Here is a 16,907-nt window from a genome sequence, read left to right as displayed (position 1 = left end):
AATGAAACAATAGCCGTGGAGCCACTTTTCATGATGGATTTTGCTGTGTAATTATGGCCTAGGGTTGTTGGCCTGATACAACACCAAACATACACACAACACTATCTTGGTCTCACAGTACTGGCTTTCGTTTCACTCTATCAGAAGTCATAAATGCAAGGTCAACCGATATGAAGCACTTAGCTCCTAATTGAAAGGGGTAGTGTTTTGAACGTTCAAACATGAACAAATCACTGTTTCTGAGAGGGTGGGAGGGCCTCTTTCTTACCTTGCAAGTTACTGTAATTTCAAAATTGTCCCCTCTAGGCATTCCCTAAAAAATCAACATGAAATTTACAATATTTTCTTGCTTAATACATGTTCTTGATCGTATTGTGAACGATTCATCAGTGCACATTATTTCAAAGACAAAAAGTTTGTCTTAGTAATTTGTCATTAAAATGTAACAACTTGCTCTGCCTTTCCTTTTTGACTGATGTCACCAAGGATGCTTAAGGTTCAGCTAAATGGATTGTGGCAGTGTTTCAGTAGGGTCATGGCCTCTAAACAATTTTTATGATCCAATCAATTCCTTATGGATAAAATCAAGTCCCGCCCTACATTTTTTTCTCATTGAATATACTGTTTCATTAAGAAATACACCATGTGACACAAAATGCTACCTGGTCTCATAGAAAGGTTACTATACCTAAATTTTTGCAAAATTATTATTACGTGGTTGTTGTAAGTATCGTGGCAGTTTCCTGGTGAAATGATCACTAGAGGTGTTAAAAATCATAAGTAAAAGGGCAGAGTATCAGTTAATAAACACTCATTTTTCGCCCTGTTCCGAGTACAATGCTAGCTTATAACATCAAACACTTTTACTGTAGTGCATGACTTATATGGCGATACATTTTAACATTTGCATTACCAACTAAATTTACAAGCTTGTTTGAGCGTGATCAAACTGCATGGTAGTTCAACTGATAGAGCGTTGCACTTGCGATGCTTGCGATGCAGTCGATATGTGAGGCGGAAGTTTCATAGAAGCAATACACAATTATGTGCTTGCTTCAGCAATTGCATGTTTCGTCTCACATTTGCTTTTTATGACACTATTGGTTAGGTTTAGGTTTAAGGTAGGGAGGTATGTTATCTTGATAACATTAACCTTAAACCTCATCTGTTTGGGAGAAAAAAAAAATCTGGTAATGTTTTTTCATGTTTAACTGCCAAAAGGCTACTGGGGTTTTCACATTTGAGTCCTCTTAAAAAGAACCAAACTTTTTTTTTTTTTTTCAATTCACCCACAAACAAATAAATATATAAACAGTGAAACAATGAAAAAAACGAAAAAAACATTGTCTTTTTCATTGTACTAATCCACTGTGTACCTGTTTTTGTCCATTTTGTCCAACATCATCATTAGTTTTTAAAACCCAGTCAACTTGAATATTAGGGATGCTCCAATCAGGATTTTAACATCCGATACCGATTTCCAATTTTCTATTTATGTAATCGTCCGATGCTGATCATTTAACATTTTTATCAGCAGCTCTGTCAAAACTGGTTATATGTAAGCTTTCTGCTCAATGTCACTGTTAAATGATTTACCCTGTTGGAAATACCATAGTTGTTGCCTAGTTTTTGCTGTCACAAATATTGTTGTTTGGTTGAATAATTAAATAAATATAACATATTCCATTTTACTCTTTACTCTAGGCCTTAAAAACAAGTAGGCTCATACAAACTATTCTCTACTGTATATATGAGAGTCCTAAAGATCGAGGCTCAATGTCAAACGGAAGTTGAACTGATAATCCATTGGTGTAATTAAACTAAGTGAAAGTTTTGGTTCGTTTGTCCCCATTTCATATAATTATTTTTATTCATTATTTTATTATATTTCATTTAACAAAACATTATATTGTAGTATCTAAATATTGTATACAGATTTATTATATGTATGTTCCTTCCTTTTCATTTTGTTGGATGTTGATAATATTAGTTCTGCTTTCACTTGTGGGCCCTGGGAGTGTAATAAGGGTGACATGCTCTCTTGTGAAGTAAACAAATAACAGGAGAATGAAAGAAGAGCGCATGTTTCTGGACTCTACAGGTGCTGCTGTTAATGGTGTTGCTCAGCAATCATTTAATAAAGATGTCTGAATTATACCCCATCTTGTATTCCGTGTTATTATTATGATACCTGACCTTTGCTGAGACTGAGATGCTGCTACCGCAGATTATAATGTGAAAACCTCTTCACGTAGAATGTGCCGGTTTAGTGTAAATAAAGCACTTAGTGCACATAAGCAAATGGAACAGAACTCTGAGCACTTCAGTTACTCTAAGCATGAGATGGAGTTGTGGAGATCAGAACTGCTAGAAACACTGTAATAATGCTCTAACTTAATATAGACTTATAACTTAATATATTGTAGACTGGACAGAGCAGCACAAATAAACTTTGAAGCAAGCAGACTATTTATTTATTTAATTAAATCGCAGCCATTTGCGATTTAATAATCACACTAGGTCATATCACGATTTTGATTTTATTTTGATTAATTGTGCAGCCCCAGTCCATTTCAGTACAAACTGACAAAAACATAGTATATCTAATTATTATTATCATTATAAACTTACACTCAGTGGTGAATGTAATGGCTGTGTGTCTAAAATTGGTGTGTTATTAATGATTTAATAGAGGAAAAAGTTCCATGCTGGAATCAGATGGCACCCCAGTACCCCACAGGAAGTGGAGAGCCCCACACAGACACATTGACAACAGCATGACCACTGTCTCTCTTTTCACTAAACAAATTTGTCCCTGCCAAACACAGGAACAGTGACAGTTACAGAAACAGTAACAGGATAATTCCTTCTCTGTCCACAGTCAGGTTGATATACAGCCCATTGGAATATGTCACCACCAACAGGGAGAACTTCAACATAATTAAAGCCAATGAAGAGGAACATGCATTCATTAAAATAACCAAAGTACTAGTGTTCAGATAACACTGGCTTATTTTGTGCAACAGTCTACAGTTAAAGTCCTTATCTGTAAACACATTAATTAGAGAATTCAGAGAGACTTATGCATTATATTACTATTGTGTTTGGCCAGTTAATGGATAACATAATTATTAACTCACCAAAAACAATAATAACACCATAACACTTTTAGTAATGTGTACACCAACTGTTTTCAAAAGAAAAAAGAAAAACAGAATTCTGAGGCCTTATCTGCACCTTGTTTGATTGCATAATTATTAATAATGTGTTATTTTAAGAGTGTTACATGTTTATTGCAATACCAAATTATCATAACTCTGTTCCTGATGCATATAAATCATTGCTTGTGTTCCAGCATCACACACATGCAGTAGAAAAAGTTACACAAGTTCTCAAAGCAGGTTCATTGTGTAACAAATTGAGATTGCAAGTTACAACACTCTCCCTCTGCCGTTATCTGGCAGGTGGAAAAAGTTAGTAAAGAGTATCACCATGTAAACTGTCTGCTTGCTGTTTGACTACAGATAACGCTTTCATTGTGCCGCCCCTCTCATCATTGCACACATGGGGCTAGTAAAGGTCATCTAAAGGTCACCGGAGGCCGGTGACACTTGTAATCAACAGCATGCTTCCTAAACAGTGTTGAGGGAGGAATCACAGGGGATTATCAGGATGTGTCCAAATGGCAGCATCCCAATGACAGCGATAATAAATAAAAAGACGAAGGCAGGTCTGTGTTGTTTCTCTGCCATGGCATTGCTGCTGTGATTTTTCTTTTGTGTCTCTTATCTAGTTTTACCCAGTAAATATGTTTTAATGTCAAGTCCTGAGGGAGCTGCAGAGGAATATTGCCTTTCTCCTCTAGCCTCTCCTCTCTGCTCTTTAGAGGGAGGAAGACATTCAGTGGTTGGCACCGACACTCCCCAGGAAAGAGCACGGCAAGTTTACTTTCTGGGTGTATCTCACGAAACCCATCAAGATCAAGTCAAAGTCATATTTCACCCCAAAGAAAATAAATAAAAAATATTAAGAAAATATATTCAGCTTAAAGAAAAAGAAGCCTATTTAAGGGCCATTATGATTTTTTGCATTGTGCCATAACTTTCATGAATATTATTATGCATTTATCCCCCCACCAGCCCACCAAAGTCTCATAAATGTAACACACACACAAATAATTTTCTTTAATGTATTGAAAAAAGAAAGGCATACTATTCAAATTGTATAGTATTTATTAGAGCTGTCAAAGTTAACACGTTATTGTATGCAATTAATTTGAAAAGTTTAATGTGCTAATTTTTCTTAATCCCGATTAACGCATTTACCATTAATAAAGCATAAACCAGCATATACAATGGCCGGATTAGGGCGCAACTTTTCGATGTTTCCACCCGGAGTCATTACACTGACACACACACCACAAACGCACACAACAGCTGTGTCAGTGATCAAATGATGGGGAAAGGACCTGTTAATGCTATTTGTTGTACAAAACAAGCCCAGATTTGATAAATCAATTACTCTGCAGCCTCCGTAAGGTACAATTTATTTACCACAGAAGCACGTCAAGTCAATACAGAACGAGATGTTTGCAAAAGCTTTTCATGTGGAGTTCAAAGCGGCGCTCGACGCTGGCATTGATGCCCTGACACGAATCATGAACGCAGCTTCACGATTGCTGTAGCAAAATGGATAGCCACAGTCTAAATTATTGTTACATATTGCTTTGTTTTCTTTCCTAAGAAGGATATAAATGCATTTTGGCAGGAAAAAAAAAGTCTGCACTTTCAAAATCGGCAATTAATCACGAATAACTTTGAAAAATTATGTGATTAAACAAATTGAATCGACTGACAGCACTCATATTTATACATTATTGTAGTATTGGTTGTCCTGTCTTCAACATTTTTTGTGAAAAGATTGTGATTTAATAAATGTCACATTGTGGTAATACAAATTTGGAGGAGGAATGTACTCAATTGTTATTAAATTATGTAAATACAAAAAAATTATGGCCGCAAAAAAAGAGCTTAATTTTCTTATATTATAAAATGTATAAATTATTTATTAGTGCTGCAGCTATAATTTTTTAAACACTCAAACCACAAGCTAAGTGCAAGATAAATGTTTAGCAAAAACACACGCATTCACTCCTCTGAACATAGTTACAGTTTTCTGTAGCCTAATTTCTTAATTCTAGAAATATAAAGGTCTCTGTGTCATAATCTCACTACTATTCTTATACAATATGTATTGCATTATATGTAGGATTTGAATTACATGTAAACCTTAATTTAATATCCAACATCAAATACTTTATCAAACTGCATAGTTATCAAATTGTCTCCCTTTATCCCACTAATATTTATACATTATGGTAGCATTTGTTGAACTATTATCGTAGATTCACCCTTCTGTTACACTACTGTCACATGCACACACACATGCTCATACAGACACTGTCTGGCTAAAGGCAAGATTAAAAGACTAAATCTGACCAAATATGGTATTAGGTAGTGTCTCTGGCTTTTTCTAAAACAAGCAAAGTTTGTCCCACATTTGCTGCACAGTGCACAGGGTTGGGGAGTAACGGAATACATGTAATGTGAATACGTATTTAAAATACAAAATATAAGTAACTTTATTCCTATACAATAGGAATAGTTATTCCTATTACTATAGTTACAATTTAAATCATTGGTAATTAGAATACAGTTACATTCAAAAAAGTATTTTGATTACTGAAGAGATTACTTTGCATTTTATTGTCATTTGTTTCATTTAATATTTAGTCCTTTCAGATGGAAAACATTTATATATATAAATGATGCGATCCAAAGTGCATTTGAACAGCGGTGAAACACTTTATTATGATGTGTTACATTCATACGAGCAGACAGAGAAGTAAGTTTGAAGTAAGTTTGGAGCAGGAGAAATAGAAATAAACCTTGTGTAAATTGTCAGCTTTATGCTAAGCTAAAATGTTATTTCTAGCCATATTACATGCACATGTTACCAGGTACGATCATATTTTTTTTATCAAGAAAATTCACATTGGATCATAATTTCTTTTTTACTAGTAAGACCTTTGATAATAGAGCAAAAATTGTATACTTGATGATAATTTTTGTATTGTTTTCCTGTAAAAATATCTACAAATCCTTAAAACAAGATCAGTTTGATTTATCTTGTTTTATAAAAGATGTTTAGGTTTTTCAGAGAATGTATTTTTAACATGTGTATTTTGTCTTACTGTACTGGCAGAGTTTTTATAGTCAAAACAAGTGAAAAAATCTACCAGTGCTGAAGAAGTAATCCAAAGTATTTAGAATACGTTACTGACCTTGAGTAATCTAACGAAATATGTTACAAATTACATTTTACAGCATGTATTCTGTAATCTGTAGTGGAATACATTTAAAAAGTAACCCTCCCAATCCATACATTACTTTACATTTCCAGGCCTTATGGATCTTTTTGCTACTTTACAGAAACACTGTCCATAACATCATATCAGAACTAAAAGTCATTATATTGCAGACCTTCATACATTTTCCATGCATCGATGTGGTCATCAGTTAGACTTTTAATTAAGCGTGGGATTTTACATAATGATCCCATTGTAAAAAAAGAACACTTTCTCATTTCCTGCTCTGTATGCAGCACAATGAGCTGATAACATAATCAGAATAGGGTATTATGTTGTTTTATTCTGGTGCAGTTTTAATGTGCATTTAGATGGGTATGATGCCAAAAGTCAGAGACAACACCCAAGCGTGTCATAAAATATCAATATATCGATTATTGATTGGCACGTTATTGTATCAATATATTTTTGAGACATCAATATATTAACACTAGCTGACATTGAAATTAGAAGCCTAATTTGCATGCTTTCTGATTCACACAATTGGCCTTCTGTTGAATGTCTGGGGTAATACCGTTGGGAAACCACAAGGAGATATAACATTTACTGAAGCAGGTCACAAGTCACAGGTATCACAACATAGGATGGGCATTTTAGAGCTCCTTGCACAGAATGCAAAGGTTTTTCTACTTCTTCCAAGAATGAAAGTGACGATGATGTGTTTGCAGGTTAGTGTATGAAATGTCTGGTTACTGTTGTAACCTCTGTTCCCTGATGGAGGGAATGTGACGTTGTGTTGATGTAGTGACACTAGGGGTCGCCCTTGGGAGCCCCAAACACCTCTAATATTTGAGAAAAGGCCAATAAGAATTGGCGAGTGGAATTTGCATGCCACTCCGCCGGACATACAGGTATAAAAGGAGCCGGCTTGCAACCACTCATTCAGGTTTGTGCTGAGGAGCCGAGACAGAGTCCCAGCCATTTCAGCGGGTAGTTCAGTGTTGTGGCAAGAGCTACACAATGTCTCGTTTCCTCCATCAGGGAACGGAGGTTACAACAGTAACCAAGACGTTCCCTATCTGTCACTCACTCGACGTTGTGTCGATGTAGGGGTCCCAATACAAAATGCCACAACCAGCTGAACTGTGTTACGTTGACTGGTGGTGCAGGTGCAGGCAGGCCACTGCGTGCCTAGTAGCAAGTGCACTCGGCCCCCACGTAACCTCCCCAATGCCCCACGAATGTTGCAAAGTCCCTCCAAAAAGGGGGTGGGGGGGAGACAGGACGTACTTACAATGGGAAAAGGCCGCACCAGCAGCTTCGGCCTTTTCTCTTCTTTTTCTCCCAAAGAAAAATCATTCAGCTGGGGCCAGATGTATTCGCATCAGGGAAGGTGTTCTTTTTCCCAAGGGGAAGGTTAATCCTGCCCGAAGGGGAGGTTAATATGTGGAGACGTCACATGGATTTACCAACCGGTAGTACACATGTGGAAAGAATCCCCTACGGTAGGTCCTACCCGGAGGGGAGGATCTCTACAAACACGACGACTGGTGGCAGAGGAGGCTCTGTCCGAGGGAAACTGTACCATTGAAAATACATCACATGGGGTTACCACAGGCAACCAGCACATGTGGAGCACCTATCCCAGTGCAGGGCATACTAACGCGAGTACTGGGCCTGACATTGAATTTCTCCGCCGAATTCGCCTGCCACAGGGCTGAGGAGGAAAGACATCCAGGGTTCATCGGTCTCGGGAACTCACATTGGGGAAAAAGCGCATGTTTTCAAGGCATATAGCTGCCTCGTAGAGGTAGCCTTGGCCTGAGTGATAGTGTCTACCACCACCAGTGGTAGCCCACTTAGGTCTTCCACGTCCTGTCCAGGGGCCAGATGTGGAGATTCTAGAGGTCTGGGCGTGGGTGCCAAATCATGCCCCGTCCCTGAGAAAGGAGGTCCTTCCTCAGGGGAACTCGCCAGGGAGGGGCTGTCGCAAGGAGCACGACCTGTTCTTCATCCTCCCTGACCTTGCACAAACTCTGTGCAAGCAGGTTCACTGGGGGAAACGCATACTTGCACAGATCCCGGGGCCAGCTGTGTGCCAGCGCGTCTGTGCCAAGGGGTGCTTCGGCCAGAGAGTACCACAGTGGGCAGTGGGAGGACTCCCGGGAAACAAACAGGTCTACCTGTGCTTCGCCGAATCGACTCCAAATCAGCTGAGCCACCTGGGGGTGGAGCCTCCACTCTCCCCTGAGCATCACTTGGAATGACAGCGCATCCGCTGCACAGTTGAGATCGCCCGGGATGTGAGTGGCCCACAACAACTTCAGTTGCTGCTGACTCCAAAGGAGGAGATGGCGGGCGAGTTGCGACATGCGATGTGAGCATAAACCACCTTGGTGGTTTATGTACGCTTCTGTTGCCATGTTGTCCATCCAGACCAACACATGCTTCCCCTGGATAAACAGCCGAAGCCTCCATAGAGCCAGCAATACCGCCAGCAACTCGAGGCTTTTGATATGCCAACGCAGTCAAGGTCCTGTCCAGGAGCCTGAGGCTGCATGCCCATTTCAAATGGCGCCCCAGCCTAACTTGGAGACATCTGTCGTGACGACGACACACCTGGACACTTGTTCTAAGGGAACCCCTGCCCGCAAGGTCCGTCCAAGGGCTGAATGTGTGGCGACAGATCGGCGTGATAGCCACACAATGCATACCGTGGCGCCATGCCCATCTCGGGACTCGAGTCTGAAGCCAGTGCTGAAGCGGTCTCATATGAAAGCGTGCGCTTTTTCCCCCATGTGAGTTCCCGAGACCGATGAACCCTGTCTGCTTCTTGACTACTGAGAACTGCTGTGGCAAAGTCCTCAGCTGTGTGATCTCGACTGCCTGTAGGTGGCGGACGAATCACGCCGGGGCAGGATGTGCCCCTGTCTGCTTCTTGACTGCCGAGAACTGCTGTGGCAAAGTCCTCGGCCGTGTCGCCGAACAAGCCACCTTGAGAGATGGGGGCGTCAAAAAGGCGGTGTTGCCCATCTCCACAGGTGGTGCTCCTGGACCACCATAATGGACATCGCCTGCCTGAGAGCCCACGCCATGACCTTCGTTGCCCATAGGGTGAGGTCGGTCGCCGAGCGCAGCTCCTGCATCACTCCTGGGTCAGAACTACCCTTGTACAGCTCTTTCAGTGCCTTGGCATGGTGAACTTGCAGGAGGGCCATGGCATGCAGGGTGGAGGCGGCCTGTTCAGCGGCACTGTAAGCCTTGGCCATCAGGGATGACGTGGACTTACAGACCTTGGACAGGAGCCCAGGGCAATTCCGGCAGGTGGTGGCATTTTGCGGGCACAGGTGCAATTGCAATTGCCTGCTCCATGTACCCCCTGGCAAAACTTGGAAGCCGGGTCCGGGCAGTAAAAGGTGCCTGCAATGACTTTGTGAGTTCCTCATGTACCTATAATATTCACGCAACTTAAATGGATAATTCACCCTAAAATGAAAATTGTATCTATTTTATTATCAGTCGCCATTCACTTCCATTGCATATTTTTTTTCCATACAATAAAAATGAATATTGACTGCGGCTATCAGTTGTAACATTTTGGATAGAAAGAAAGTCTTACAGGTTTGAAATGACATAAGGGTGAGATGACATTTTTTTTTTTTTTTTCTTTTTCAATTAACTATATCTTTATTTATCAAAGACATAAATATTTTGAAAGTTGCAATCAAAATCCACTTGGCTCAAGAATCTGAGGGGGCACATGCTCCTTGAATGGGCATGGCACTTCTGTGTTGTTGTATTCTGTTGCAGATTTAAAGTGCTTTTATTCTGCAGATTGCAGCTGCATATGATTCCAGCAGTACATTTTGTCAGTCAGAAAATAGTTTGCACCGTTTCTCCATCTTTCTCTCTCACACACAAACATAAACTCATAAAAACACTTTCTAACTCCCTGTGCCAGGGCGGGTGAAGATGGCTTTTTACACCAAACCTCTGCTTGTGGATAAATAATGCAGAGGGACTCATAGAGCACTAGTGCTTTTCAAAATGCTGCGAGTCCCCCCATGGCTCCATCTCCTGACTCGCAGCATTTTGAAAAGCGTGAGGAAAAAAACATCAAGGCCTAAAATAGAACTCCCTGTCTCCCCAGAGTATGATGCAGCACTAAGCGAAACACAGGGGAGGAAGTAGGTGGGGTCAGGAAAGGAAAAGTGTTGGGGGAAGCTTCCCTGTGTAGTCTTGAAAACTGTTCTCTACATAACTGCTTTTCCAAGCCAGTGGTGTGTACTTCCCTATGGTAGATCTTTTGTGAGGGATAATATAGGCTTACACTAGTACCATGGCAGCTTGTTAGCATTCCCCAGTCATACTCAAGAAGGTCTATAATACCTGGACAGATCTAGCATTCTCATTCACCTCAGTGGCAGTTGCTCAGCTGGCGCATGCCCCAGAATGCAACCTTCATGGTGCTATCTTTGCTTATGGGCACTCAGTTCTTACCATTTTTTCTTTTTTTGAGCCAAACACCTGAGCTATAAATGCTATGTGACTAAACATTCTGGAGCCACAGGAAAATTATGCCCTAACATGCTGACAATGCTGATTGGTTGATGGCACCAAAAGAAGGTGGGCAGTCCTTTTATTAATGACTATCCTGAGCTGTGACATCAGAGGCAGAAAGTAATGACAAAAATGTCCATTTTGCACTTTTAGTAAGGGCCCTGAAATATGATCTACTGTAATATAACAGATAAAAAGCGGAAAAACCGTCCATTCCAAATAATGAAAAGGCGTATATATCCATGTTGCTTTGGCGCGTAGGCTCAAAAAATGTAATCAAAGGAAAGAGAAGGCTCGCATACAATGTCCATAGAAAAATTATTTCAGGAATTTAAGAAGACAAAAAGAGCAAAAGTCATATACTGTAATATAACTAAATATTTGTAATTTATTTGTTGTTTGCAAAAAATGTTTTATTTTGTCAGAATACACAGCTCCTTTAGGACACTGAAATTTAGTACATATAGCAAAAAAAATTATGAACTTTCTACACTGATTAAGTTGAAGTGCAAACTTAACTAAATTCTAAATTGTTTTAGATCATCTTAAAGTAGAAATCCTTGTCATATTTATTGGCGAATCTGAGTAAATTTCACAGGTAAATGAATAAGTCAAATTTACTGAACTTTTCGAAGTTGGTGTTCCCAGCATGCACTGGGCTTGAGTAATTAATGAACTTGCATGGTTTCATAGTTTGAAAGTTGATTTACAACATTTTATTGTTGATTTTGATGTTATGTTTGGTTACTTCTTGTTTTGTGAAGTGTGAAGTTCATTTTCTACAATAAATTGCCCTCCTATTATAATATATATATATATATATATATATATATATATATATATATATATATATATATATATATATAAACTCTGCAAAAAAAAAGAAACGTCCCTTTTTCAGGACATTGTATTTTAAAGATAATTTTGTAAAAGTCCAAATAACTTTACAGATCTTTATTTTAAAGGGTTTAAACAATGTTTTCCATGCTTGTTCAATGAACCATAAACAATTTCTGAACATGCACCTGTGGAATGGTCGTTAAAGAAATAGTTCACCCAAAAATGAAAATTTGCTGATAATTTACTCACCCTCAGGCCATCCAAGATGTATCTGAGTTTCTTTCTTCATCGAAACAGAGTTTAAGACTTTTAGGATTTCATTTCAGGCCTCCTCCTCTAAACAATGCAAGTGATTGTACTCCATTTTTTGACGGTCCAAAATGCATATTTAGGGTGCATCAAAATAATCCACACAACTCCAATCGACAAATAAAGTTCTTCTGAACCCAAACGATTGATTATTTTGAGAAACAAAACAATACTTATATACTTCTTAACTACAAATGTTCACTTCCGTACATCTCTGTGACGTGCGCTCATGAGAGGTATGACGTAAGCTCATTGGTAAGATCACGTGTCACGTGGAAGAGGGGTCATGAAGCGCGTCATTGTTTACATTGTTTTTTTAATTATTATTATTTGGAAATTATTATTATTTTTTTTATTTTATATTGTTTTGAAATTGTTTTGGACTGTTTTGGTTTGTGAACGGTGCTTGGTCTGTGCTCTGTGCAAGTTTCTCTTGTAAACAATGACACGCTTCCTGCCTCCTCCTCCACGTGACGCGTGAGCTTACGTCATCCCTCTCATTTCACATGTCTGTGAAACTTGTCTTAGTTGTTGAATCTTTTTATGTTCATACAAATATTTATACATGTGAAGTTTGCTGAAAATAAAAACTTGCTGAGTTTACATATATATCAAGGAAGGCTTCCGTGTGTCATGTGGTACATCACTATGTTAAAATATAATTGAAATGCTACTACAGTTTTCAAAGCATGGCTTAATTCACTGCTACACTGCCAGAGTAAAATGGACAAAGAGTGAGTAAAATGTACTTGAGTATTGCAAAGTAAAATTTTAGAATTTTGTGTAGACTTTACTTGAAAACATGGTCTGTTAAATTTACTAGCAATTTCTGCATGGAAATTGTTTCCTAGTAGTTAGTTTTCTTGCTTCTTAGCCACGCTAATGGTAGAGGTATCTGATTGTTAGTTTAACAGGAGGGAAAAAAAATTAGAAACACAGAAAAACTGATAGTTACATTTAACAGACACTTTTATCCAAAGTTACTTACAGTGCCCTTATTACAGGGACAATCCCCCTGGAACAACCTGGAGTTAAGTGCCTTGCTCAAGGACACAATGGTGGTGGCTGTGGGGATTGAACCAACAACCTTCTATTTACCAGTTCAGTGCTTTAGTCCACTATGCCACCACCACTCCACTAGTTCTTTTAATAGATGAAATTAAATTGAAATTCTTTCAATTTTAAGAAGATAAAAGACTACATTATTTCAAAATAAAAACCATTGTATTGGCTTTACCTAACAGAGTTTATTGAATATTTACTCTGTAATGGTGCCCGTGCGGGCATGTTGGAGCCCACGGCAGAAGCCTATATTGCTTGTAGGACATGTTGGAGCCCACACCGGCCACCTATATTGCCTGGAGGATGAACGGATACTTGCGTAGCATGTGGCCTGCCCAAATTACCCGGTGGCCCACCGGAATAACACCCGGTGCTACCGATGGCCAGTCCACCCCTGCCTGTATGATTATGTCAGACATGTAACAGATTGATGAATACACATCCTCACATGCTTAGCACACTAAAGCCTGACAAATGTGGCATGTAAAAATAAAATCTACCATCAGACATGCAATATGCATCTTTAATTCTTAAATTATTGGTCTACATAGTGTAGTAAGGGATAATGTACAGTCAGCCAGTTGTTATTGCACAATAAACCCCTACAGGGTGATCAGGACCCCAATGCGACCCTGACCCTGGTTTGTTTCTGAGTTCTGATTGTGGTTGCTTTTTGTGAAAATAACCGTCTGACTCCTCATTATTCAGTCTATTACAAGACTACTAACAAATAAACAAATAAATGGACATGACACTTTGATTTGCATTGAAATTGTGTAATTATGTGCCAAGTATTTCAGGCAGTCGTGTAATAAATAATAATATTTTACTTTAATATCAACATATTGAATATTCAAACTTAATAGCAGGCGGTTTCGATTTAACAAGTTACTACAGTCAAATTAAAGGCAAATACATCATTTTAGAAGTATTACTGTCACGGATCCACCGGACTCCCTCTCTCACGCCACATTCTGCTCTCTCTCCCTCACTCCACACAGCGCTCACTCTCCCCTGAGTTGATCATGCGCTCCTGCACTTCATCAGTGTCTAATCAAGGACCACATAAGAACCCCACTCTCACTCACAATCATTGTCTGTTCTCATTGTCAGTGTTTCCCCAGAGACTACGGACTCCCTAGTTTGCCTAGTAATGCCTGTAGCCTTGACTATCCCAGAGCCAATGCCTGTAGCCTCGACCGTCCCAGAGCCAATGCCTGTAGCCCCGACCGTCCCACAGCCAATGCCTGTAGCCTCAACCGTCCCCGTAACAATGCTCCCAGCTATCCGGAAGAAGAGGAGGAGAAGAAGGGCTCCTACTCCCCAGTCGCTACCAGTGCTCACGACCACGGAGGTCGTTCCCCAGTCGCTGCCAGTGCTCACGACCACGGAGGTCGTTCCCCAGTCGCTGCCAGTACTCACGACCACGGAGGTCATTCCCCAGTTGCTGCCAGTGCTCACGACCATGGAAGTCATTCCCCAGTCGCTTCCAGTGCTCACGATAACAGAGGTCGTTTCCCAGTCTCTGCCTGTGCTCTTGACCATGGAAGTCAGTTCTCAGTCACTAACAGCTCCTTGTTCCAAGTCTTCCACGGCTCCTTGCTCCAGGCCTCCCACGGCTTCGTCCTTCAAGTCTTCCATGGATCCGCCTTCCAAGGCTCTGCCCCTTGAGCCTTCCAAGGCTCTGCCCCTCGAGCCTTCCACGGCTTCGTCCCTCGAGCCTCCCGTGGCTCCGCTTTCCAAGGCTCTGCCCCTTCAGCCTTCCAAGGCTCTGCCCCTTGAGCCTTCCACGGCTTCGTCCCTCGAGCCTCCTGTGGCTCCGCCTTCCCTGGCTACGCTCCTAGACCCTCCCATAGCTCTGCCTTCCATGGCTCCGCCCCTCGGGCATCTCCTGGCTCCACATTCCTTGGCTCCATCCGTTGAGCCTCTCCTGGCTCCGCCTGCCTTTGTCAAGCCTCCCTCGGCTCCACATGCCTTCGTCGAGCCTCCCTGGACTCCGCCCTCAGAGTCTTCCAGGGCTCCACCCTCAGAATCTTCCATGGCTCCGCACTCACCCCCTGAAACTCCACCTCATACGGTTCAGCCTGCTCCGCCACTATCTCCACCGCCTGAGACCCAAAACCTCCATCCTCCTAAGTGTCCAGCTTTTGATCCTCCAGCAGCTCCACCTCCTGACTCTCAAACTCCTACTCTTCCTGCGGCTCCACCCACTTTTCATCCTGAGACGACGACTCCGGACCCATTACCAGCTCAAGTCCCTACTCCTGCTGCTCCGTCTCTGGATCCACCTATGGCTCCGCCCCCTAGGTTTCCACCTCCTGTGGCCAAACTGCCGGACCCCGTTCCCTTCCTAGAGCTGCCTCCCAAACCTCCTGACCCTGTTCCTGCTCTGTACCCGCCTCCCAAGCCTCCTGACCCAGTCCTTGCCCAATGGTCACCTTCCTGGTCTCCTGATCATTCACAGACTGGATCATCTGCCTCCTGATCATCCTCCTGGATCCTCCCCTGTCATCTGTGTCCTCCAGCCCTCCTCCATCTTTGGGCGCCAAGAGTCGCCCTTTGAGGGGGTGGTTCTGTCACGGATCCACCGGACTCCCTCTCTCACACCACACTCTGCTCCCTCTCCCTCACTCCATACAGCGCTCACTCTCCCCAGAGTTGATCACATGCACCTGCACTTCATCAGTGTCTAATCAAGGACTGCATAAGAACACTGCTCTCACTCACAATCATTGTCTGTTCTCATTGTCAGTGTTTCCCCAGAGACTACGGACTCCCTAGTTTGTCTAGTCTTACCTGTAATTATATACTTACCTGTTATTGTTCCCCTCATCAGAGTTTAGTGTTAGTTCATCCTCCATTTGGATTCTCCTGTTTCGTTTACGTTTCCATTAAAGACCAAAAGACTTTGTGAGTTGTCCCTTCATCTGCATATTGTTATATTTCCCTGTTTGGAGTTTACTCACCTGCTGTTCGTGTCATACCTGTGTCTGGATTGCCTCACCTGTTTGTTGCACCTCTTGTCCATTGCCTCTGTCAATAAACCCCGTGACTGAGTCCATCCCTCTGCCTCCGTGAGTTTCTCCATGACAATTACATTATTTGTATTCACATTTCATTTCACAAACAGTAGCCCACGATACTGTTCGTGTTGGTGGTGGAGACGGGGTATTATTCGTCCCGTTATCTTACATGGCATTCTTGTTCATATAATATCATTGTAAGATCATATTTGACCTCATATCTGTCACAGTGATTGCACATTGAAAATTAAAAACAGCTGTGTGCAATCTGAGTTTGTGTGATTCCTTTATTGAAAAATTCAATATACTAACAGCAGCTACTGGAACAATGGGTCTGAATAGAGCAGATGTGAAAGCAATGACGGTGATCCATGAAATATCATAAATTATGTCACATCCTAAGTTTGCCCTGATCCACTGATCCTGATGGAAATGTAAAGAAGCCCAAACCTCAAATAATCTGTAGTAAACAAGCTGTTCTAACACCAAAACAATATTATTGGGCATTTTCAGGTCAATTTGAGTGAAGCGTCCAAAGACAGCAGTTATTTTCTGCACTCCCAAAAGAACCAGGGAGTGCTAGAGCATAGTGTTTATTTGTAAACAGTAACTTCATCTATGCAGTTGATTGACAGTTGACAATAACTTGAATTATCACAAATGCACAGAGTTAGGAGAATACTGAAGGTATATTTGCAAAATGATGCTTGGTAAGCAATTCTAGGTATTTCACTATCATAAGAAAA

The 16,907-nt window shown here is 41.0% G+C and overlaps 1 protein-coding gene across 1 annotated transcript in view; it reads right to left on the bottom strand.

The window, feature by feature from the left end:
- The window catches only part of LOC127442322 (calsyntenin-2-like), a 390,092-nt gene that overhangs the window by 161,582 nt on the left and 211,603 nt on the right, over nucleotides 1–16,907 (bottom strand). The gene's annotated exons all lie outside the window — the stretch shown is intronic.

The sequence above is a fragment of the Myxocyprinus asiaticus genome, chromosome 6 (genome assembly GCF_019703515.2).
Source record: "Myxocyprinus asiaticus isolate MX2 ecotype Aquarium Trade chromosome 6, UBuf_Myxa_2, whole genome shotgun sequence".
NCBI classification, from domain to species: Eukaryota; Metazoa; Chordata; class Actinopteri; order Cypriniformes; family Catostomidae; genus Myxocyprinus; species Myxocyprinus asiaticus.
This window is presented reverse-complemented; position numbering and strand designations above follow the sequence as displayed.